This window comes from Erithacus rubecula, assembly GCF_903797595.1.
Source record: "Erithacus rubecula genome assembly, chromosome: 4".
NCBI classification, from domain to species: domain Eukaryota; kingdom Metazoa; phylum Chordata; class Aves; order Passeriformes; family Muscicapidae; genus Erithacus; species Erithacus rubecula.
The window spans coordinates 44,795,536-44,823,388 of record NC_136686.1 but is presented as its reverse complement, the minus strand read 5'-3'; the positions used below and the strand labels follow the sequence as shown (position 1 = coordinate 44,823,388).

The window sequence follows — 27,853 nt, the reverse complement described above, 5'->3', positions numbered from 1 at the left end:
GATTTATGCAGATTCTTCCAAACAAAACTAGAATAGAACCTTTATACAAAAATACATCACTATGTATATAGGAAATGTGAATTATATACAGAAGAGCTACTTTTAAAGCCTTCAAAAAGATATTACAATGCACCACAGAGCTTTTTTTTTTCCTTCTATAAAGGTAATTTTTAAGTTATGTAACTCTGAAGAAGTCTGCTTATTCTTATGGCTTAGAAACACCAAAATAACTTTAAAATATTTTTTATGCATATGAATACTTTAGTTTGAAAATCTATTGCACCTTAACCTTGCAGGACTTAAGTGTGTGACCTAATAGGCAGCTAGGACCTACTCTTAACCCATAATATAAAAACCATACTGTTGGCTTCAGTAAGGGGCAAGACACTGAATTTGTCACTAATTTTGGATTAGATATTCTCTCTTGTGGCCCACAAATCCCAATGCATTTGGAAGACTGACATGCAAAATTAAAATAAATAAAAAAAATAAAATAATGTTACTGCTTACTGTTAGTGCTAAAAGCAGAGATTTGCAATAATAGAGGGAAAGAGACTAGTAAAGTTCATTTGAGAAGGGTACATGATTTACAGCCTTGCAGTTTATTATCTGTACTAAGATTGCACATGATAGCTGACTATGTAAATATACACTTGTGGATATTCACATATAAAAAGATGTACAATGTGCAAAAACAAATTTCTAGAGAGTGTCTAACAGGCTTTTCTATAACTGAAATCAACAAAACGAATTCCAAGAACTCAAGGAATGCAATGAATCTGAACTACAGAAATCTTGGAACAGTCAAATAATAATTAAAGCACATATATCATATGTATTTTATTTATCATATAGAATGACCCGCTGCCAAAAAATGCAGCAGAGTAGAATCTCTCTGGTTTCTGAGCAAACTTTAAATAAATTCCCATCACAAAATACAGATGCTTACTGCATTTCTTGAGCAACCCTAATGTTACTTATAATAGATCAGATTTAAAAGAAATAAGAACTAAGGAACTACCAAGATACTACAATATTTTGATGTATTCAAAGAAACAGTGTGCACAGTTGAAGCTAGGAAATCCACTGAAACAGTTAAACATTAGAAACATTGCTAAAATTTCACTTTACAAGTCACCATACTCCTAAAATGCAATGTGGTCAAACTCATAATTTCAAAGATAAGGTAAGAATGCAACATGATTCAAAAAAAAACAACCACCAGGAAAAAAAAAAAAAAAAGGCAAAAATTTCCAACAAAACAATGACTGCTGCATTTTATATTTTGAATAGAAAAAGACAGCAATTCCTCCCAAAGAGTGGGAGAAGTTATGGCTAAGGCATTTGGGATAGAACACTAAATACTTTGTCTTTATCAAGCCCATTTCAGTACTTAGATGACCAGTCTGAAGTTTCATGTAGCCCACAGAGAATGAGTATTTCCTAGCCTTGATGCTATAGGAAAGAAACCACATCACCTGAACACAATATCTCAAGTAGAACTAGTTGTTTGCTTTCACCTAATGATAAACACTAAAAAAAAAAAAAAAAAAAAAAAGAAAAAAAAAAGAAAAGCAAACAAACAGAATTAATAATCCTCTCCCTTAGTAGGGAGGCTGCCCCATAACACAATACAGACAATCTTAACTGAGTGTGTTTGGCTATGTAGAGAGTAGTCTAAAATGCTCAGTTTGAAGAGGTAAAACTCAACTGACAATAAATCCAGCTCATTTTGTAGGCAATAATTTATTTAGAAGAAATTAAAGAGGAAAAAAAAAAATTGAAGCAGTAATGGGGGATATCGCTCTACCAAATGCAAAAAATCTGCACTACAATCTATATCTGAAATAGTCATCTGAAGTAATCAAAGGAGAAAAATAGGCATTTCTGTGGCACAATTCATTAAATCCTAATTAGATGTCTAAATCAGATTGCATAATTTGTCTCCTACAGCTGTGTTGACTATGTGTTGACAACAATGTGTTGACTAAAAGTGCCTTGACTATGAATGGTGACAAAAGGCCCTTGAGCCTGGACTATTAAGGTGAAAGGCAGAGACAAGGTGTAACCTTCTATTGTCTGGTGCAATAAAGCCTCTTCCAAGAGACCAATTATCTAACATTGACTTCTCCTTAGTATGCACCTGAAGTAGTCATTTGTATTTATGTTAAATAGATGTAAAACCAGACTACTCTGTATTGACTTCACACATTCAGACAGCATCACATGGATGCAATTCCCTAAAACTATTTCCAGGCAAACAGCAAAAGTAAAACTGCCAGACACTTCAGTTTTTCTTCAGATATGGGAAGGTAACTAATGAAGAGCACTGCTGAAATCCTCAATAATTTTGTTCTACCACCAGATTTTTGGGCATACCTATAATACTGTATAGGCTATGTAAACAAACCCACCAACCAACCTACCCTCACATTCACTTATTGCACTTCACTTTTGAAGAAAAAAATCTCTAGTGAAATAAAACTATTGAAAATATTACAATCTACATATGTGTGCACACATAAAGAGAAATCAGCCAACATTCATATTATAAAAATTTGAAAAAATCTGCATGATATTTGAGGAAGCCAGAAAGCAGGTGAACTATGATGGCAATAGCCACTTAAGCAAAACTTTGGTTTGACCGAAGTCCCATAAATCAAAAAAGTATATAAAATTAGATGTAGGTGAAGCTTAAAATAATAAGTGGTAAAACCATGTTTTTATTGTGAAATAGCTTATAATAAAATTTTCCAATATTATGTACCCTTCAGCTTTACAGAACTCATTAGATTAGATGTGACAGTAGCCTAGGCCTCTTTAGAAATACATATGACAAACTTAGGCAGCCAGCAAAAGAACAATCATGATTTTGATAATCAATTTCAGAACTGAATTGAATTTACAGAAATTATTTGAATGAAAATTAGCTCCCAGATAGATGGGGGTTGGTACATTTGGTTTAAATTAATCAGGTAGATAAAAATAAAGGAACTGAATCCCCCCCACACCCCATATTATTTAGTAAATATTTACAGATTAATTCAAATTTATCAACTAGGAAAATTAATCAGAAAGCAGATTGACAGCACCTCACACAACTCAGTGATCACCACAAATCCAGACAATGTATCAGATTTCATCAGAATAGAGGTCATGTTTTAAATGAAGGTAGAATTTGTAATGCATTATTCATCCATCTGAAAATATTACAAGGTGGGATACCTTTTTTATAGTTTATTACCATAGCATATTACAAAATGCATTTGTAAAATAAATGTTTAACTGATGAGTCTATGACAAGTTGTTAGAAAGCATATTATAAGATGCAAATATTGTTAAAATACGTGTGCATGTTTAATGCATGAGTTACAGTCATCAGGCATGGTAAAAATTGTCATAAAATTTAACAAATGATAGTAAGATATTTATAAATGGCATCTAAACATAAAGCATGCACAGAGAAATAAATGATGGTAAAATTAATTCTTGAATGAAGGCTCTTTTTTACCCTTCTCTTTTTACTCAAACAAATCAAGTTGCATGATTATTTTTTTGTTTGGATACTAGTAAGCAATGTCTAAAATAAATTCTTGCTCAGTTTCCAAAGCAGACAGAAACTTCAGCCTTCAGAAGGAGTGCAGGATAAAATTGTGAACAGATCTCCATTACCTCAGCACTGATTAGCCTGAACATCTTCAATTTTTTTGCTATGGAGAATAAAATGCACTCGATAAATCTGAATTATTACTTTTACAGACAAAACTTTGGAGGAGGCAAATTTCTGCAACTTTATACTATAACTCTTTGTCTACTCATCGGAAAAAACTTCAACAGAGCAGATAAGAAAACCTCATCTTTCAAATTTTGATCATTTCATTAGTGCTATTTACTGATACTGATTTATATAAGCCTTGTATGCACTTTTTAGTTTTTTTATAATTCAATACTGTGCAGCAAAACATCCATCAGAGGAAAAAGTATTTATGCCTTTTGGTGTATCTGTAGAATATAAAGTTCCTCACCAGGATATTTCCCAGCTGATTACAGAAACAAAATTTGTCTTCTTGAAAGAGAAATTTGTGTATCTGTCTCCCAGAGTGAAGTTAAATGGCAAACAAGATCCTGAAAAGAATGTCTTTACTTCCAAAATCATTAGGTAATGGTCTAGGAAAATAGGAGAAGTGATTGAGTAAGAGAGAGAGAGAGAGAGAGAGAGAGAGAGAAAGGCAACAGGACAGAGATACCAGTCACATCCTGCAAGCTTTTGTGTAGATTTGCTGGTACATGGAATCATTCATAATTATGATACCGAACTTTAATGATTTCACTGTAACTAAATAATGTTATAAATCTCGTTTAAATCTGCCAGGTTTCAGCTACTGAAGAAGTTGATCTGCATCTTCTGAAACACAGTCAAAGAGCATTAGCTGGATCTCAGAAGTCTGATTCTGTGATACAAGTGTTGACATTGTTCTCTCTTAATTTTCTTCAAAGTTTAAGAAGATTAAAGCTTGGAAATAAGACCTAAATGCATACAAGATAGAAACAAAGCACTAATTTTGACAGAAAAAAACAAGGAAAAGACCGAAATTCTGCATGTTTTAAAACATAAATTTATTAATCCATAGATTAAACATCTATTTTGAGCTTTTGAATAAAAAAGGTTCTTGAGCCTCTCATTGCTGGGAGAATGCAAAAGGGAAGGATCACAAGAATTTTATTCAGTCTTATCATCTCACTCTGCTCACCTTTCATTATACACCTGGAGTGGGCACTCAGAACACAGGCTATTAGGTCCTGACTCAGTATCACCTATGCTCATGCTCCTCTGGATATAAATAATGTACTTAAAGGACTGAATACAGAGATATACAAAGACAGACCACACTTCAGCCAGAGGACATGGTGCATTGCCAGCTGCAGCTTTACAAAGTTTACTCTAGACAGTTCTTATGAGGAAGAGCAAGTGATGATACACATCTGTGCCACGTCTGAGAAAAAATCTTCCCTTCTCACCCACGGAACTGTGAAACACTTTCAGTTGAACATGATTTCCACACTGAAAGCTTTCGTGAAAAACCTCCCCATGAGAACACACACGTTCAAACACAGGGTGCTCCTGCTACCTGCATGTCATAGCTGGGGTAAAGAGTGCATTAAATGCCACTTCCCCACCCATGACAGTATTCAGAGAACTTGTGGATAATCTATTTTTTCTTAAAAAGCTGTCACATGCAAGGCTTGCTACAAATTGTTTCTTCAGCTTTTCCAAACATAAAGTAACTTGCAAAGCACAAGAGGCTTTGAAGTCAAGACTAAATCATTCCTTCTTGTGCACGTTTCTTGTTTCCCAAAGATGTGACCATTTGGTAAAACGATTGAGCAATCAGTTCTTGGAAAAGTGACTGTCTCCATGTTAAATGGAAGGTCAAGAGGACACTGCTCAGAAGTGTGAAAAATGCTGTGTGGGACACTTCCCCATCCTTCCAGAAATAGTCACTCCTTATACTGCTCCTACTATTTAAATATACTTGTAAAAGTGGACAACTTTCAAATCAATCCAACAGAGATAAAAACCCTAAATATACGAGACAACAAAAATGAAACAATTTTTTTCAAAAATGAAACAAAAAAAAAAATTAAATGGCCTCAAGTTACATCGGAAAAAGTTCATGAAAATATGAATATCACAAATAAAATTAGCAATAGTTTCTTTTTCATATGTTGCTTTTTTGTTCCAGAAGTTATATCAAAAATATTCAAAAAGTCAATATATACTGCTGCTGACTTGTTTAATAAAGAAAATGGTCTTACCAGCATCTATACCTGTTGAGCAATTACAAATGCAAGAAATATTAATTAGGAACATGCAGAAAATTTCCAATATATTTCTGTAGCTGACAATGCATCCTCCTTTGCTAAGCAGATATGGCAGAATGATTCAAAAGAAACAAGGGAGCCAGCAGTCTGCTGATTCATTGAGAAATTTAGTTGACTGGACAAACTGAAGAATATTTTCAGTTCTAAAGGACTATATATATTAACTAGAATTACTACTCAACCTAACAGGCTTTAAAAATAGCTGACATCAGACACTGACAATATGTCTTATTTCAAAACCTAAAATATTTTGTTTTGATTTTTGCTTTCCCATTTTAATTTCATCTTCTTTGCAATTAATTGTTCAATCAAAACAAGCGGGTTTTTTACTGAAGTATTTGGCAGTTTATGATAGACACACACACCAAGAAAAGACCCACCATTCTAAATGTGAACTGTCTGTAGTTTCATAGTTTAATGCTACAGCACATAAGGTGATTAAAGTCCAAGTGAAAATGTGCATCATACAACACAAAGAAACTGCAGTGTCTTCAGCTGGTAGTCCAGTGTTGTTCAGATTCACAGAATGGTACTGGCACTCTTTGATTGTGCACTTAGATAAGAAATTCCTCACAGTAAGTAAAATAGGAATTTTTTTGAATTCTAAGTAGAGAGTGAAATGGAAACCAAGAATTCTATTATTTGGAGAATATTCAATATTTTGTAGTGAATTTCCAGACATCCTGTCCTCGTGTGTTAGCACACATTCGTATTTACATCTTCTGCTAAATTCTTCATTCTGTGGGTAGTTTATGAGTTTCTCACAAACTTATTTCTCAACATAGACAATTGTATGATCAATTACAACTTCTAGCTCCAGGATCTACAGAAGTGCAAAAGTATGTCCTTTAAATAGTGTCTACAAGGACAAGGGTTGAGTGTTTAGCTGATTAAAAAGATTAGCATAACTAAAAAAAATTCTTTAGAGAACTGTCTCATTTAAAAAGTATGAAATCCTAAAATGAAAGAGAGTCCAAGGAAAGAAGATGGTTGGAGAAGTGTTGGTAAGACGTTTATGTTTTAGGACAAAGACTATACTGAAACAGATAGGTTACTCATGGCAAACAGAAGGCAATACTGTGTCCTTTCTAAAAACAGGACAGTGTCAAGGGATTTTGGGATTGAATCTTTATATTTCATGTCCCTCCTGATTGGACCACAATGGGGTTGCTATGGATTGTATCCAAGAAATCCTGGCATTCATCTTTTATGGTCCTGGCCTATCCGATCTGCTATTAATCTGATGAGATTTACACATTCTTTAATCAAGAACAGAAGATATTCTTTGGAGTAGAAAAACAGTTTATGCACAAGCACAGGCTACTCTAGTCACAGTAAGACAGAATACAGAAGAAAAAAAACCCCAAAACCCAGAATGGATACAGTACTTGGAATGCCTGTGATATAACTGCTTTTGGCAAATAGGACAAACAACATTTTTCTCAGACATCTAGTTCAAACTTCGAAAGACTGGAGTGAAAGGGATCTGATACCAAGTCCCATGCTTTTGCACAGCTCAGGTGAAATTCATAAGTCAGGTAAAATCCTTCTCATTTAGACAACTAAATGAGGATCACATTTATGACAGGAATTGTGCAAAGACATCAATGTACTTACTCCAGGAAGAAGAGACTTAGGGCATAAAAATAAAGCTTTCTATGCAATTATAGAGACTGCAACTAATACAGTACTCCAGGAAAATGAACAATGAAGAGGCTATGGTATAATTTGCTCCCAATAAAGTCTAGAGTCATAAAACTGTACAACAAGAAAGAACTGAGAGACTGAGATTAAAGCAGGGAAAAGGCACTATAGAAGTAAGTTAAATATGAAAAGCCTCTACAGACCATCCACAAGAATGTGCATACATATACATATATTAAAAAGATAATTCACTTATCTGTACAAAGACAGCTCTAGTGTAGTTTGGGTGACTGATTTGGGTAAATAACCTGGTATCATGGTCTTGAGGAACCAAAGCTACAACAGTTTTTTCAAATGACAAGTTCTTTCTATCCCCTCAAGATAAAGGGAGCAAAGAAATTTGATAAATATTAAATCCAATCTTTTTTTTCCTATGCTAATAAATTATTATTGGCATTATTAATATTAGAATTTCTGGTAATAATTTTTAGAAACAACCTAAATGACACTTGTAATTAGAATATGCTTTATGCAGAAAATAAATTACTCTGGTTTTGAAATAATAGCTCACTGACAAAAACTATTACATAGAGTAGACTCTCATGCGGATACATATGAACACATATGAAACCACAATTCTCTGTAGCTTTCTAAGTACAGTTTTCCTTGGAATTACATAAAGAGACAATGTAGGTCTGAAAGAGCTGGACTGTATAATAGAGGTAGAAAGAGGGAGAAAAAAGAGTGCTCCTTCTTCAGGCTACTGAATGCTACTTTTAGATTAGAATGAAACATCCCAAATTCCACACAACATAATGAGATCACAGACCAAAACAAAATTGGCATTTGCCTGCAGTCTTTTCAATTTTTGTAAATCTTGGATTGTTTCTTTTTACTGAAGAACAAGAAAAGATGTGCTTGTTATAAGATACAGTTTGTTTCCTCTATCACACTGTGATTATGCTTAGAAAAATTGGTGCAAAGCTAGATGATCAGTATAAGCAGTTGAATTACTCCATCAGTATTTATCATATTAACCAATGCCATCTTTCTTCTACCACTATGGCATTTGCATACTTACTATTCCACTTTCCTTTGAAATGCCTCAAAGTCATCTCTAATCTTTACAAGGCTAAATAAGTTTTCTGGTTATCTTTAAATTTTGAAACATGTAATATCCTTTATCCCACTTTCCAGCTCATTAATAAATATATTAAACAATGGTATTTAATGTACAGGTCAGGAGGAGACAGAAACGTTAACCTTTTGCCATGCTGAAAATTGACAATATACTCCAATATAGGCATATTATGTCTTCTGTCCCTTGTTTCTAACTTATGATGGAACTTTAACTTTCACCTGGAACTGTTCAATTTTCTTAATAATCTCTCATGAAGGACTGTGTGGTGGACTGTGTCAAAGGCTTTTTGAATGTCCTTTGAATCATCTCTTTGGGTCTCACTTTAAAAAAAAAACAACATTATTTTTGAGACATTTACAAATATTTCTTACAGACTGAAAATACTGATGTCTTATTAGATGTGTTGGAGATGAGTGTGCTCTGCTGTTTCAGTAAACTGAGGCCACAGAAGAGGAGCATGGTTTGCTCCATGAAAGCACAGACTACGAAAAACAGCTGAATCAGTGATGCAGAAAAATTAATTATAGGGCTGCATTTTTCCAGTTGGAATTGAGAACTTCAATGCTCATGGTAAATCACACAGGTGGTGGAAGACTTGGAAGCAGCAGCAGCAGCACTAACATGGAATCACTGCAAGTGCACAAAGGCTCCCTGGGAGTCACTGCAAGTGCACAAAGGCTCCCATGATGCTGACCAGGACCATGCTGCCAGCACTGCACAGACACTGAGGGAGATGACAGTCCTGTGTAAGACAAGAGATGACAGTGACAGACTGATAGGAAATACCTGTCATGACAGCAGGCAATATATGCATCTAAGCTCTCTATACATAGACTGGAGAAGTCTGAATGACTGACTTGGAGGAGGATAATGAGGTACTTCACAGTCATTACAGGCAGCACAGGAGAAAGTACAATAGGGCTTATCTGAAAATCAAAAAGTAGAAAATTAATGGCATTTTTTTTTCTACTTTATGAAGAATAATGGGTATCGTGAAGTCAGACGGTGAAGGACTATAAAACTGAAAACAAACAGCCTGTATTTGATGCTTTGAAGGGGAACTGGGGAAAGACAGAGAGAGATGTTAGGAAAATCTTTGCAGAACACTGGGAGCAATGAGACAAGATGACATTTGCCACGTGCTGAAAAGAGGCAGTTGTGGTATCTGAAATGTGGAGAACCTGCATGAGCTTAAGAAGCTGTATCTTAGTGTGGATGAGAAGGATAGGAAAGATACCCAAATTCCAGATGTTTATGTTTCAATCTTAAGACAACTAACGTGCTGATAGAGTTGACAGTGATGAAGAAAAATTGTGAAATTGGAAAGATTATTCCTGAGGTTAATGTCTAAGCATATACAGGCTGCTATGAGGGAGATGGGATGTTGTATCTGCATGGACTTTGGGTTTTTTGGTTGGTTGTGTGTAGGTTTGGTTTTTTGGGTGTGTTTTTTAAAATTTTGTTTGTTTGTTTGCTTTGGGGTGGTTTTTGTTTGTTTTTTTTTGTTTGTTTGTTTGGTTGGGTTTTTTTCTATTTTTTTATTTAGTGTTTTTACAGAGTAAATAGTATCTGGAGTGCAAATCACAAAGGTGATTAGAGTTCTCATTTCTATCAGCTATAATGACACTTCTATGATGAAAATGGCAAAGAAACATTTAGGAGGATAAAAATAAAACTAGGAAAGTGTAGGATGGAGCTGGGAGAAGAGAAACTCCCTACAATTAGTGGGATTAGCACACCCACTGGGCTCACACACTGGCTAAGGGATGAAGAAGTTAATGTCTGAGCAAAAGAAGCCAATTAAAGAAATAAGCAGCTTCAACTATGAAATTTTTAACAACTTTTCTGCTTTTATCATGAAATAAATTTTATTTTTTCTTACTGCTTTTTGTGGTAATTCCCCTATCACAGCAGAAATAATTAAATTTTCTTAAAAACAAAAGAAGTCCAGCGGAAGGGTTCAGTTGACAAAATCTGTTGCTATTTATTAGTGGCACTGCCAGATCAGCCAAAGAACTGAGTGATAAAAAGTGAGAATCTGCCATATCCAAGAGCCTGTCCTTGGACACTTGCTGTGAAGAGCCACCTTAATTTGCAATGGGTGAACAGGTTATGCATAAAAGAAGACAGACTTTTTTTCTTGTCAACTGCTCAGTATGAAGTGTTAGTTTCTCTGCAGACAACAGAAGTAAGTTGCCAGTGATCCTTGAAGCTAAAAGTTCCCATTTGCAAGTACAGAACAGAGCTGTTTTACCAGCACCATCTGAGAGAAATAGCATTTAAATGTCTCCAAAACATGAGGTTTGGATTATGGAGCTGGCAAGGTACTTGGTGGTGAAACTTAACGACTCTTACTTTTGTGTAAACATGTATTTAAATACCTATCAGATTCTTATTGTCCTGCTTAGTGGTCAAGAAATACAGCAACTGTTGAGAACAGGAACTGAATTACACTTCATTTTTAGAGAGTTGAGGGCAATATGTATTTATTGCTTTGCCAATGATATGTGATGATATTTAAAATCTATACAACTGCTCTAATACATCACCCAGCTTTATTTGCTTGTTATTTCGTAGTGCTATATCAAAGCTATTCTAATGCAGCTGAAGTGAAATGTGGGAACACTATTAACACAAATTGTGACATATTTTTTAGATTTTTGTCTTTTTTTTTTTTTTTTTTTTGGACTGCTATATTGTACTCAGAAATACTAAGAATTGAGTAATAATGGTGGGAATAGGTCCCAACAAACAAAAACTGACCAACAAGTCAATCAAACCCATGGCAAAGTTCATGAATGTGCTAAGCATAAATAAGAATTAATGAAAAGTGCATTGTACAGAATGCAGAGCTAATTTCAGTGTCAGTTTTACACGAAAACTCAAATGGCTCTAAAGCGTTCCAGGAATGAGCACAAGCCTAGTGACAGAAACAAATAATCAATATGAACCCATAAGCCCTTCTATGTTTTCTAGATGTGGAAAACAGTATATAATTTAGGGGACTTAAAATGGGTCTTGCAGATGTTGAAGAATCTTTGACTCATAAAATAACTAAGAAAAAATCTAAATCCTATATAGATTAGTCTATAGACTTTTTTTTTTCTGATTAATACTGTTTTTGTTTAATCTTACTACTTGTCATTGCTACTACTTCACCATTATGTTTTGATCCTAAATGCAAAGATTCTTGATATTTTATTGTAACAATCACCGCTTATTTTATAATTAAAGCTTTTCAGTATTTTGGCTGGCATTCTAAGCCACATTTTAGATAAACACTTATACTGTTTCCACCCTATATCTTTTCTAAAATCACCTGGCTTTCTCAATTCTTTGGGGAACTCTTTCAAAACAATAAATGGAGAGAGCAGGTAATCAAAGTTCACAGGAGGCATGTGGCTCAACACATCCTTCTCTGTGCACTGTCTTAGATATCAGCCTGTTCAGCAATATGGTTCCAAGTCAACACAAAACTGAATATTAACTGAGCAAAGGCTACACATTATTACATTCCTTAAGTTCAAACTACATATAAGCAACTGATTTATCTTATATTAAAACAAAGCAAAAAAAGTGATTGAGTTTCATCCAGAAAAGCAATGGAAATTAACAACAGATGAAATTCAATATTCATTAAAACCATCACTGTATTGAAATTTCTTCATTTTTAAGGAAATATTAAACTTATTAATATTTTAAATTTTAGAACAACCAAGTCCCATTTGCTCTTTTCACTATATATTGGACAGTATTTGTGTTTTATTAATTCACATTATGTGATTGACAGCACTAAGGCATGTTTGTACCAACAAGGATATAGACAGGCTCAGATGATTACAGGTGTAGATGTGAATTCCTGTTTACAGCTGATATTGTAAGCTGAAGAAAAAAAGTTAATTTATATGAGAAAAGGTTGCTGGTCATCCTCAAATATCTCCTTTCTCTATTCTACAGAGAATAGAGGATTCTACATATTCTACAGGTATTCTACAGAGATCTCCTATCAATAACATACCAAATGCTCCTCGTTAATCAGCTTCTACTAATTCATTTGTGGGTTTCCATAAAAAATAAAAAGAAGAGAAAAAACCCAAACTAATGCACCAGATATTCAGCCATAGAATATAATTTCAAAAGAAAAAGAAAATAATATTAAGTAACTAAGAAAACTAGTTATAATTTAGCAAAAGATATTTTTCGGTAGGTAAGGTTCTAATAATCAAAGTAATGTAGCTGTATATAAAAGACCAAAACATGAAAAATACAAAAATAATCTTCAGAAGATATAAATGGATAAAAACCACTGCTTGCTTGATATAAATTACATTGCTGACAATAAAGTGCATTTGAGAGAAAAGAAATCACTTTGCCAACAAGCGATGATTTTTATTTGCAGCAGGAGGGAGAATCCTCTGGAAAAAGCACTCCATTGGATTTTTTGTTGTTGCAGTCTGTTCTTGAGCTGGCTGTTCAGGGAAACTGTTCTGAAATATTGTACTGACACAAAATGAAATGCTGACAAAAACTTGTGCACAGTGTGATATTCCTTACCTGAGACAGTTTGTGAGCTAACACAGAAGTGACATTTGAAATAATGGACTAGGTCGTCCCTGGACTTAAAAAGGCAGAATTAGGGAAACTCTGTGCTGATTTTTTCCACTAAGTGGTTTGCTGAGGGTCTTGTGCAAAAGTATTATCTAAGTTTACAGGACAAGAACACACATATGAAGTTTTTAAATGTATCTCTCCTCTTGTTGCAGACTTCAAAGAAGACAATCTGCTCTCAAAAAGACTCAAAAAGCAGTGCCAGTTTATGAGGAAAAAAAAAAACGATGAGGAACTCTGTATAAAGAATGTATTGTAGAACCTCAGAAACCTCACCACCTTGTGATTTTTAAAAACTTGCCTTTATATACATGCAAATGGTACTTCCAGAATTACAGCTTATTTGTGCTTTGTAAGACAGATATTGAAGGGACTTCATGTACATTTTTAATACATTTTCTGCTGTCCAAAATGAGAATTCTCCTTTTTTAAATAGAATTTCCCCTTCTACAAAAAAATTAACAAAAGCTAAAAAAAACCCAAATCTAGACATGTAAAGAATGTCTCTAAGACTCCCAATGAAGCTGCTTATAATGTTAAATAAAGACAAGCATCTCTAGGCAAATCTTCTACCAAATAATAATAATAAAAAGAAAAAACATACTTTAAATGCTGTCTTTAACCTCAGAGACATTCTTCACATGAACATCCCCATTTTCTATTAAATTGCTACTTTTAGACAGTACTCTGTGTAGTATGATCCTCTTAATCCACAATTCAGGACTGATAATCATTCTTTCCTTTGTACATTTCTAGGGATCTGTTGAAATGCTTGACTGCCTAAACTACAGTAATTTCCTTTATGCAGTTGTAAATTAAATTTTGTAGAAGTGGAGAGTGATTTAAAAAAAATAAATTTCCTTTTAAGAAACTTAATACAGCAAAGAAAATTCAAGAGGTAGAGACATTCGTAGCTCTGCAGTTACACAGGGAGACTGAACAAAACAAGAAGTGACAATTTTACAATTGTATTATATGTACTTTCCTCACCCAAGCTGACATAAAATGTAGGATATTTTACATAAACACAGAGCTCATGTTGTTTTTGTCTTGGAATATTTCTTTCTCATCTTTTGAATACACCAATAAAGAACTTTGACTGATTTATAAATATTTCTCCCTGCTTATCCGTCACTTTCTTCAGAAAAACACCATTTGTTTACTTTATATTCTGTCAGTTCAAATGGTGCCAAAGTGACTAAGTTCAGTAAAATAAATAATACATTCCCTGGAAAAACCACATGACCAAAAATTAAACGAATAAAATAAGCTGAAGGACCTAAACCAAACCCCCTTAAAAAAAAGTTCATTAGCAAGCACTGAAAAGAAAAAAAATATCACAATTCTAGACAAAAACTTAGAGAATGTACCAACCAATGTAATTACTAGCAATATTATACAATGTAATTGAAGTATATATATAGAAAATTTGGGTTTAAAAGTACCTCTTTATCACTTAATGATCTACCCATAATAGAAGGCCTTACCCTACCAAATATTATTGCAGACAAGGAATGCCAAACTGGTAGCAGTCTATCAAAGATGCTGCAAATAATGATTTGGACTCTCTGACAATTTTCCAGAAAAAAGTTTTGCTTTGGATGTTTTTTCATGCAGATAAAACTTCATTCCTAGTTAGATCTGTGCTTCACACATTTGTGTGGATGTTCATAAGGAGGTCCAGCAACTAGATATGCTGAGACTCTAAAGTTCTAAACCAAAACCAAACACGTCATTGCCTATTCACCATGTATACCTTGTCTTTATGACCTGGTTATTCTTGATAGAGCTGAACAAGGTCTTTCAAAGAGATGGCAATGATACCACCAAGGGCTGTAATTTGAGCTGCAGTTTCTCCCCAGTGCAGATGAAACTAGTCTCTATTTCACAACACATTACACAGAGATAGTGGTTGAAATCATGACTTACACTGATGACATGTTTTTATGTAGTTTTCTTGAAATATGAATGGAGAAATAAAAACTTGTCATACTTTTATTTCTAAAAACTTTTTTTGTAATCTGAACTCCCCCTTACAGGTCCTAGAAAACTGAGTTGTTTAATTTCTGCATTTTCAAATGCACCTTAACAGTTAAAAAGTATATCATAATAATAATAAAAAAGTAGATTTAGGTAGGAAAGAAAAAGATAAATGGATCTATCATGTAATTCCACATTTTTCTAGCAGCAATATATAAACCATGAGCTAGCTAAGCAAATACTAAGTTCATTTATTTTCACATGGAAACTTTGTCCAATTGTCAAACTGATCAACTTCAGAGTTCCACCATGCCATTGGATTCCTTTCAACTTTGTATAGATCCTGAAGGATCATCAGTTTGGAAAGCTAATATGGGAAAGTAACAATGTTTGAAGAGCCTCTTTTGTACTTCACTATAAAATAATAAAATAAAACCCCAAATTTAAAAAGGTCAGCTATTATTTTCATTTGAACAGCAGTGCTAAATGTCAAAGTGGTTGGCATTAAGTAAGCTTGTAAAGTGACTATTTAAAGCACCCATGTATGTGCCAGTATAAGCACTTGAGACAGATAATCGGAAAGAACAGAGAACAAAGTACTTGATTTAGTATGAAGACTTCTGAAAAACCCCTCCTTCAAGGATTCAGTTATAATCCCACAGATACAATAATTAAATGCACTTCAATTGAAGTTGATCTGGCGCCGATATACTCTTGTACAAGGTGGCTTTGCACTCGAGTATTGTGCTAAAAACAATTATTTGCCCTTAAATCATATTCCTGCATGAAGTAATTTTCAATTTTACAGATGGAAAAACTGAAACACAGAATGGCTTGCTCAAAGTTATTTGTCGTATTAACAGCATTGGACAACAAAATTCAGAAGAGAAATCCACTTGGTCAGTATGTGGCTCTCTGAGTGCTGAGCTGTTCAATTTTAGACAAGCAAAGTGAAAAAGGTGACAAACTTTAATTGTTAAAATACTCCAGGATTCAAGTAACTATTTTTTATAACATTAATGGAAATATTCATATATTAAAAATAAAGAATATCTCAAGAGCCTGTTAAAGAGCACTACATGGATGCATGGATTCACATTCTTTGCATCCAGTACAGCTTGCCAATACAAAACTGAAACACAGAACTCAGATTTATTTAATGAAACTACAGACTGGAAACTATAGGCCCAACCACTAAGCAAGCATCACAAATTCGTTAAGGAAAAAAAACCAACAATTTCCCTTTTTGTTTCTTCTTTTAAATACGCACTGCTACACATCCAAAAAGTTCTGTTCTGTGGGTAAACAGACATAAATCACAGTGCCTAAAGTACAAATAATAAGCACCTTCAACTTCACTGAAACCTAAAGGAGCTGAAGGCTCTCATCTCTTCCATCTCCATGATAGATCATGCCCTTTAGAATTGTGTGAAGCAGCATGGTGGAAAAGAAAATTGGGTATCTAAGCAAGCCATAAGAAATTCTGAGCTTTTTACAAATGGCAGGTACCTGCATTCTGGTCCCATTTGTGTATTATTCTGTCCATGAGTCCAATATAACTCTACCAGTTTCCGCAATACTTGTAGCCAAAATAAAATGTTTATATCCAGATTGCTATGACACCTGCAAGGTATGGATGAAGATCAGAGACCACTTGCTCGAGATTAATTGCCTCATGTGCTCTGGGCCTGCTTTCCTAGGTTTGGGTGTGTACCTAACAGAGAGTATAGGAAGGTGATAAAAATATTTTCTGACCTAAACATATTTAAAGAAAAATAACCTACTCTAACTGGAATTTCATATCAGAAAATAGCAAACATACTTCCATCTAAATTATTTTGTCAACAGCATGGTAGCATCCTTGCTAACCTTATATGGCACCAGTGAATAATTAGATACACAGGGGTGTGACTCCAATTGAAGGTGTTGGCATCGTAGCACTCTGTGAAAATATTAACTATGAGGTTAACTCCAATTTTCTCTTCTTTAATTAAATGCACATGGTACTAATGAGGTAACCTACTGTTCCTTGATAGCACTAATTAGCTAAGAGGAGAGCACACTCTCACACTGCAATTTAAACCTAAAAATAAGGTTGAAATATGCTAATTGCAGGCAATTTAAAACAGTACAAGTTGTAGAACTAGTCATAATAAGGAAAACTGACTGTTTTACAGCTCTGCAGCTGTAACTTTGGTTAAAATCAAAACACCCCACATAATTTTAGAACAATTTGGCAAAATATCCACCAGTCTCCTCAAAAATTGCTATTTAATTCAGAGTGTGCAATACTAATTAAAACAAAAACAAAACCCAAAATACATAATTTTATTTATCTAGATAAAGATAAAAAATGTCTGATAAATATGATCAAAATCTGACCGAGTCTATGAAGAAAAATATCCTTTTTAAAGTCTAACTTGTAGCCATTATTTTCCTAAGCACTCCTCAGTTTCATCTGTTGAGGTGTTGAGCAGCTGCAGCTTACACCGATGTTGATGGAGTCCTGGATACTCAGCTGAAATTCTGGCCTTAAAATTAGACTCCTGAATGGGGAACAACAAGGAATAAGGAAACATGTTTTCTCAAGAGAAAGCAGATTTTAAAGAACAAATCTGTGATTCTGTGTAAACTTTGAAGTGCCATGTTCTTTATATGGTAACAGTGGCTCAGCTTAGTCAGTGAGTTGTAGATGAAGCTGCACAGCACATTAAATTGTGACAGCATTTTCAAATTCAAAAATTTCAAAAACTTCAGCTGTTGAGTAAAGAGAAGATGGACAATCAGTCTTTTACTATAGAAGTGATTTTGCTGACTAATGCATGGAGGGACCTGGGTTTTGGCAGAGAAAGTTCACTTTTTTTTCCCTCTTAGTATTTTTTTCTTCTTTAAAGGAAAAGACTAGGAATGCAAAGAAGATAAAAGGATTACAAGATAGTGATCCTTTAATAAGACAGAAATTGGAGATCTTAACTGAATATAGGTACAGGAAAATCTTGAACTGAATGAAAATGGCATTTCTCACACAACAAAAATGTTTCATCTTATTTTCTGAGTTGCTAAAGAAAACAAACACTAAAGAAAGTGATAACACACATCATTCCACAAAGAAAGAAAAATCTGTTCATGTGTATTCATAGATATGAATGCATGCTGTACATCATATAGTCAGCACATTTCCATTAGGCACAATGACTTATCAAAAAAAAAGTATATAAGTTATCTGATTTTACTTTTTTTTTTTAATTTTAATTTTATGCAATTATATATGCCTACAGATCATTTTTTGGGTGTTCAAAATTCAATTCCCTTCTAGGATTGTTAGATCAATGCTGTGGTGGGGTCGACCTCCCTAGTCAATGAAGCTATGCTACACAAAAGTCCATGAAATGCCCATTTCACATTTCCTGAAGCATTATTACAACCAATAGATTTTCACCAAGGACCACAGCTATCATATACTACAAGAAAAGTGCAAGGGTAATCAAAAGTGTCACTAATGTCTCATTTGCCAGGTAATTCTTAACCACATCAGAGAATCTGTGTAGTAGTATTCATAGGTTAAATGAGTGGATGGACTATCTTCAACTGGAAAGGATAGTAAAAGACCTAAAAGGGCAGTCACCAGTCTTAGCTGGGCATCAGATTCATCCTGATTCCAAGTCAGTGACTGATTTAATTCTGCACATGTGAGCAAGACTAATTAAATGATAATACAGCTGTTGAGGCAACTACCAGTCTGTGCACCTCAACTTATGCCATCTCTTGTCAATGTCAATTTCAAAAAGCAAAATGTCATCCCCTTCTGAACCCAAAATTTCTCTCCAAGAGAAAACAAGCACCATGACCTTTGCATGTAAACAGCAATGGTCCTGACTTAGGCAATGACATAAATTAGATACAAATATGCTCAGATCCAGTTCTACTTTCATGATTTGCTGATATTTCACATACAAGAAGTGTTAAAAAGATATTAGTAATGAACGTAACTGAAAGGCACTTTTTGGCTTTTTATTCGCTATTATTTGCTCATGTATTCAGGCTTTTTTTTTTTCCTAATCTCAAAAGACTTCCCTTAGAACTCTATGAGAACTTTAATAGAGACAAGATGGCTTGAGCCATCTGTTTTAAAGCAGTTTCTACAGGGTGACAGAATCACAGTTCCCCAATTCACACAGTATTGGGCAGCAATGTCCAAGCTGTATTTTTATTTCTGACATAGAAGCATAACTATGGTGAGTTCTAAGCAATACTGGAAGGTACCCATATTGCACAGCATGATGACATTTCTGCATGCTAACATCTCCAACAACCAGTCAAGTGGAAGTAAAAATTTTCTAACTGCAAAGATAATTATCCCCACAATAACTTCCTACTGAAATGATGCATATAATTCAAATTGATTAGAAAAAGAGGTTGCTGTTTCATATGGTTCACAGTTGTACTGCAAAGTGATAGAGCAAAACTAAACCTAAAGAAAAGCTTTACCCTCTTCAGCATACATAATGAAGTTCCTGCAAGTCTTTTCTTTCTTAAATAGTTTGTATTCCATTAAGAGCATTCTAATAAGTGAATGAAAGATTTCATAGGAATCTAACAGGCTGTGAAGCAGTTACCAGTTAAGCACCATGGAAATTAATGCAATTTTTAACCATTTGCTTTAGGATGAAGCCACCTCTTAAACACAGAGTTATTTTCCTTCTTGAGGGATGCTTTAGAAAAACACATCTCTCATGAATTAAGAATTGCTTTCTTTAAACTTCCTGTATTTATCTTTTAGGTTGTTCACACAAGTTGCCAAGTTGAGCTTTGATGATTATAAATAGTAAGAAATTTGGTTTTGCACTGAATCCAGTAACTATAGATTTTGCTATTTTTGCTAAAACATATCCAGAAATCAAAACTGAATTTTCTTTTTGTTCTTGCAATAGGAAACCCCACCTGAGCCATGGCCATAGGAATCAGAAAAGCAAGACACCCTTGTTCTAAACTCATTTGCCCAGTGGTCAGCTGTTGGGAGCCAGTGCCCTCAGCCTCTGCTTCCTGAGACACATGGATTTTCTCAACTGTTTGGCACAGATTCCCAGTCAAAAGCACCCCACCTCAGTTCCACATATGCAACTTACCTCACTGACAGCATATATAAAACTGTCTTTTATATGCAGACATATACAAAACCCAAGCACCTTGTGTTTCTTCTTAACAGCATATAAATTATTATTAATCCACACCATATGAAAAAGATACAATGAAGAAAATACACTAGTACATAGATTCATAGGGCTCTTAGATTTTTATCCTGGGTAACTTTTGTTAATTAGGTCCATACTGCAAGAAAATAAGAAGTTCCTATCATTTCTTCATTTCAGCCATCCTTTGATACCAAATCTCTCTGATCTAAAAATAACACAAAACTCAGCTGATCATTTATATATCTATACATACCAGCAAAATGAGGTAAATAATGTTTAAAAATATCTATTTAACTCGGGGACCCAGTTTATGATTTTTTAAATAGAATTGGTCTTGCAAAATAAAAACACATTTTCTCTACAATATATACTTTTTAAAGTGAATGAGGCTTAAAGTCTCTGAATGTTGTAAATATACAGTAAATGGTTGAAGGACATAATAAGTTATCTTACTAAAAGGTTATGTGAAGTCAACAAAAAAAGAAAAAATTAATATTAGTTCATTAGTTCTTTGAGTTAGATTTTAAAACTGTACCATGGATATCTTTTTCTAAAGAAGACAAAGCAAATTACAATATGTTTATACAATATATAAAAAAGAAATTACTACACAAGAAAAGTCACATTTCAGAAATGTTGCTCCATATGCTGGAAATTTCTCCTTTACAAGCTCATTATCCAATAGTAGCTCTCAAGAATAAAACTAATTTACATGTAAAATAAGAGTATGGTCTACTCTTTAAAGGCACAGTGATAAACACACCAATTTGACAATTACATTAATATGAATATTTGCATAGTCTCCCATCTACACCTGTTCTTAATTTGAAGCAGCTGCAGAACAAATCACATCACATAATCTGGATATGCCACTGAGTCACATAAACACACCAGCTCTTCTCATCAAGTTTTTTTCCCTCTGCTTGTATGTTTGTTTTGAATTTACATGAACTCATAGAAAAAGATTTTTAGTTGGACAATTTATATTCATTAGTGATAACATATCCTTTTCTGTTGTTTTGTTCCGGTTTTTTGTGGTGTTTTTCACTCTGTTTCCTATAACAACTACCATTTAATTTCCATGACTAGATGAACAGCACATGGATACTCAATATTTTACATCTTCTTTTACTAGATACACCTCCTGTAAAATATGTTAAAAACATGTGCAGTCACTACCCAGCACAATAGAAGTGTACCAATGAAATCCTTATGGCTCCTAGGAAAATAGGACTGAATGGTCACCACTTCACTTCCTTGCAAAATCGGTGCTTTCCACTATTTAGAAAACTCTGTGTTTTGTACCAGCAGCATAAAAGGAACAAAAATCCACAGTTGACTGATAATTCAAAATGACAGTTCACACTAACGACACATTCTTCCTACATGTATGCTGCTCCTTTTTGATATACAAACAAGAAATAATTGAGTAATTTAAGACATTGACTCTATTCCTATGCATTCTGACTGTCATTAGGCCCCATTCTGTAATGTTAAACTCATTCAAACTGAAATAAAGATGAGGGAAAGTCAGCACATGTGGAAAATAACTGAATACATCTCACATGCCTGATACAGCGATGATCGTGAAGGATAATGCCAAATGCAAAATGCACAATATTAATACTAATGCTAAATTCTTTTTCAATGAATAATCAGCAGCACAGACATACAACCCATGTTCTTCTTTCCACAGCTTTCTCAGGAAAAATAACCCATTACAGGGCCTGTGTTGCTTATGAGGGTGTTGCCTACAACCTCTAAACTGATGGTTTTACTAAAAGCAGATGAGACTCTTCTGTGTTTCAGAACAAATATTTAGAATTGGATATCCTTTTGGACTGGGATCCATCATCAAATACTGTGGGTAGATCTATAGTCCTTAGCCCCAAAAATAAATATAAACTGGAGGGCCAGGTCTGAACAATCTCAGCCATTCTAACACTGAAACATAATCCAGACGCAGGAGTTTTGTAACAGAAAACCAACTCCTCTGGTGGCTATCAAAAAAAGTAAAAATTTTTCTGTTAAATTATATTGTAATAGAGCTAACATTGTATGTTATGATGATTCTTTCAGTACAGAAAAGAGTATGGCATCTGCCTGAAGCTGTCACATCAAGAAGAGCTGGCAGTGCTTTTCCAGTTCTAGACTAACAGAACAAACATGTGGGGATCTTAACTGTCAATTGGGAACTGCAGCAAAACCAAATGACAACCAGTCTGGACAACATGCAGGACCACTGTAAGCTGTCATCAGAAATGAAAATGGACAAAGAATTAAACAAATAATTTTGAGAAAAATATGTATATTTAATTTAACAGTAAACATTAACATTAACATTGTAAAACAAAAGGAAAAAATATTTTATAAAAGCAAGACATTTCTACAATGTGAAGCAGAGGCCACACTGCATAACTCCTGGGAATAATTTATTTTGATATAGATGTCTGGTACTTTCTAGGTGACTTAGCAGGACACTGGACTGGGAAATTGCTTCCTATTCCTATTTCCTCTAAATATTTAGTTTTTCCAGGCTAGAAAGAAATAAAACAAATTCCATATTTTATCATTATTTATAGGTTGACCAGATGAGACACTGCACCATCCTTTGCTGAGCATGGTTTTAAGCACACTAAGAAACATCCCTGAAGTTGAGTCAAATGACTCAGAAACTCTGTGCTGATGTAGCAGAAGAAAATGCAAGCATTCACTGTTTCCTGTAGTCCTACCCAACCAGACAGACATGTCAAATAATATTTATATCTTGAGACACCATGTGTGTCATACAAAACTTACAAAAGAAAATAAGAAAGATCAAAGTTAAACAGCATGTGCACATTAAACCAATGTTTGCACATCCATAATATCTGGGTTGGAAAGAAAAGCACCAACTGATGTTAAACATTACTAGAAATCAGGATTCTGCTAAAGAACAAATAATAAAGTTAAAAACTCATCAAATGTATTTTAAATAATTCTACCAATGTAATTACATGTAGAAGCTGGATACCATGCCCAACATATTGTAAATCTTTTAACATTAGATTACAAAACCTGATATGAACATCAAATGACACAACATGATGCCTACATCAATTTGTTCATCCATCCTCATTTTAAATGCAAAGCTGTACTGTGATTTTAACACTCAGAAAATTCTTGAAAGCAATCACTGCAGAGTTTGGTACACACACTTTTTTTATGAAGGGTATAAAAGAAGCCACTCTTCCTGACGAGGTCTTCAGTTCCCTTCATATTTTTTCACAATGATAAACACTCTTATCAAAGGAAGCGTGGGATGGATGACTACACTAGGGAGAGTTGATCAGCAGAAAAACTAGCACAATCTTTTATCTAAAATTAGCCTCAATGTAAGAGATGTAAATCATAAATTGCCTCCTAGGAGAAAGATCATACCCTAATCTTTCATATATGTCTTAGGCTTAAGGTGGGCCATCTTATCATAACCATATCAAGTACTTTGCCTCTCTTGGATCTCTCAGAGAGTAGAATCATAGACATTTGTCTTAGGAAAAAGGAAACACAAAATATTTTTTAATTGCCACCATCTCTTAGTACAATTTCATTGCTTGTTTTTTCAGACCCAGTAGAAAATCAGAGGGGATATAATTTCTCTCAGTGACACCAAACATATGCAAGATTTACACTGATCAATTAGCTTTTAAATGTATATCTGATATTTCAATTAGGAAAACAGCATACCCAGAAACACACAAAGTATCTGAAATACAACAAAAATGCCTCAATTTCATATTGAAATAAATATTAACTCAAGCTAAATCTCTGTTCTGCCACTAAGTTATTCTTTGTCATATTCTTTCAGTACTTACTTAAACTTCCAACACAATTTAAATTTAGCTTATTTCAGAATAGGACAGTCAATAACAGAATTCCATTTTGCCTATTTTCATAGCAATTTATATGAGATTATATGCAGACTGTAGCCCAGTTGTTTTCACCAACCTAATGGTAGATGATAGACTGACATCAAAAGAACGGAATGTACTTCTGTTGTAGAGGCTTTTTAAAATGTTTCTCTCACTTCTAATGAATGGAGACACCCTTTCTCTGCTTTTCATTGACTGGGTTATTTATATGGAAACTGAAGACATAAAGGAGAAGATTCCTTTACCTTACATTGGGAGGGACACTGAAGTTCTCTATGTAGGATGAGGAATGTGAAGTTCTGGGCTTCACTGCCTGCATGGCCAAAGCCATAACATAGATGCAAACTCATGGAAGTGCAGTTAAATTTCCAATGGAACTGAGGTACTACCTTTTTATTTTTAAAGGTCTCTTTTTAATCACTTTCAGAGCATGACACTCAATTGAGCATCTGATTCCCTGTGTGGTGTTAGAAATTAGCTTTGTAGCTTGAAATAGTTTGAGGGCCCAACTATTTTCCTTGAGCTTAATCACATTAATCCAATCTTTTCACCACCATGGTAAGTAATTATGGCTCTTAAAATGCATACTGCACCATCCTGATACCAGCACTGGGTCACAAAGAGAATTGTCCATTAATAGGTTGAACTGGGAAAAGTTAGATATTTTTAGGGGTTCCCAACTTAAAAGCATGACTAAAACCAGTTGTGAGAAGTCCATCAGACTATGGTTTGTGAAAAATGAAGTTTGCTAGTGAAACCAGACTGTTCTTGGAGGGAAGTCAAATCCAATTGAATGGTCAAAAGCACATCATCAGAAGGAAAACATATTGGCTTCTGGATATTGCTTGAAAGGCAGAAGAATGGCAAACTGGATTACACAAAATTATCATTTAGTTTACTGGGCTGCTTTTAAGAGTGGTCAATACTCAATGCCCAAAGAGAACAAGCACAGTGGCAGACGAACATTGAGATGTGCTCACAAACTTGGATATATGTTGGTTGAAAACCTAAATCATCCTTTCAGCTTAACTTCATGTCTTTTACTCCATAAACAAGAGAAAAACTAGATCCTGTGGACCCTCAGAAGAACAAGAAGAGCTGGAGGGATGATAAAAGAGCCTCTGCTTTTCTATCTTTGGTTTTGTATGGATCATATCTCCTTCTCCTTTACCAAGGAATATCCAAAACATGAACAAATGGATTTTCGTATTCCCTTAAAAGTGTGAATAATATATACCTACTCCTTGTGCTCACACAGCTGGGCATGAAATACAGTCAGAGATGTACAAGTATAAACTAGCTGCCTGCTGTTCAGTCCCACTTGAATAGGTATGTCAATGATGCATGCCTCTGAGGGTCTCTGCAGTTCTTTTTCCCTCCTTGCACTCTGTTAGTAGTGCCCAATTGCACTGAATGCTCTCTGGATATCCGATCCACATTAAATTTTCTACAATTAATAATACAAGTAGACCCAAATCTCTAACACAAAGCTTTCGTAACTGCAATATTAAGAATAATGAAAATAAAAGTTTTATCCTAACAAAGAGATTAATACTGAAGACGTTATCTAATGCATTTTAAGTTTAAAACCAGTGAATTTTTGACCATGCACTGCTAGTCTAGCCAAGAGTCTAGACCAGTATTTGTCAAAGCCAACAGTTTCTCACTGTTTTTCTCTAACAGAGAAAGCATACAAATTACAATTCTATAAAATATACCCTTCTTGTGTGCAACACGTTTAAAACTAATAATTAATAGTGAAACTAAAAAAGTTTATATGTAATGAAATGAAAATCACAGCAATAAATGTCCCAGAATGAAAAGAGGAAGAAGAATGTATTCACCATTTTTGTGGCCCCATTCCAAAGGCTCTGTACTAATGATGTGCAATCAGCAAGGAAAAGACAAGGAAAATATAAAATGATCTGCAGGGTGAAACAAAGGTTTTCAAAATCTTTTTAGAATTTCTGCTGACAGTTTTACAAGGGAGGGAAAAGTGACTTAAACAACAAGAATTCTTCTCGGAGAAAGGATTCTGCATATGAGTTTCTCCTAAAATCTTTTTGTGTGTAAATCATGTGGTGCAGCAGCATCTCTGATACGTTAGATCTCACCTTAACTACAATAAGGGACCCAATACAGCTATCACTAAAATTACTTAGAGTCTTCACTTCAAAAAGTTAAATGATTCCACATATAATAAAAGTATTATCAAATAACTTTGTGGGTTTTCATTACACTGGAACTTATTTTAAAGATAATGCCATTACTGCATTCAAATCTTTCTAAAAGCACTTCTAGCAACTTACTATACTTATAGTCAAAAAAATAAAAATATCCAATCAATCAAACAAATTTAGATAAATATTTCATCTTGACAATCCAACTCCTATAAACAATTGGCAGCTTTTACTATTTCAATTTACCTTTGCAATGTTACCAAAACCCCAGAGGATTAGGAAATCAGTCTTAACAGCTGCTGATACATCTCAGGATGCATTTTAGGACACTATTATTAAAGCTATTAAGGCTGATACAATTCCACATATGTTTCTTAACTACAAATATTCTAAAGAATAGCACAAAAATTCATAATTATTTGCTTCTAGAGGTATGGCTGGAGTATTACTGCACCCCCCAGCACCTCCCCAATTACAATGATTGAATACTCACTCAAAGAATTCTAACCACGTATTCCCAACATGGAAAAAACATTTTAAAAATTCTAGACTAAACATTTTTTCTGGATGCTAAATTAGCATGATTTTTCTTGATGTGGCAAAGAGTCTGCTCTCTTAACCTTGACTCTGAGAATTATTGGGTCATAGTATATAGGAGACCTTAAAATGGTTGCAATAATAATGATCTCATAAGTGGGTTGTTAGACTAATTAATTTTATTTTCAGGTACTATGAGACAATCACCTCAACACTATAAACACTCTAAAACATTCTGCAAATAGGTATTTTTGGAAGCTAAAATATTTTACAAGTTTATTGGGTTTTTAAAATAAATTCTGTCACTTGTTTCAGTGTATTTATTGCCATGAAAGCAAATTACTTTTAGAATTAATGCCGTCTTATTAAAAATGTCCATATTTATTAATTCAGTGGTATTTCTTACAAGTCTTATTGATAATTATGAAGTAAATACACTTTTATATCTAACAGCCTGAAAAAGTCCAGACTGTATCTTATTTATGGGAAAGCTACAGCTACTTAGATTATGCTCCTAGAAATGCTTTATTGTAATTTAACAGGTGAGGATTAAAATATTCAAAATGGTCATGCACTTAAGGAAATTTAAATAGATGAAATGTTTTGAATTTAGGATGCTACTTGAATTTTACTAAATTTCAGTTACCATCTAGTTACCATTCAGTATTTTCTATTCATACAACAGGACATAAATATGCAGAAAATAAAAAATTATTTCTGAAAAAATAATAAACTACCATTTTCTTTAGGGTGTTTTTGGTAAATTCTGTGACTTCA

General features: G+C 34.1%; 1 protein-coding gene across 14 annotated transcripts in view; it reads right to left on the bottom strand.

Annotated features, from left to right (window-relative positions):
* Positions 1-27,853, bottom strand: part of FOXP2 (forkhead box P2) — a 394,702-nt gene that overhangs the window by 82,791 nt on the left and 284,058 nt on the right. The window lies entirely within an intron of this gene.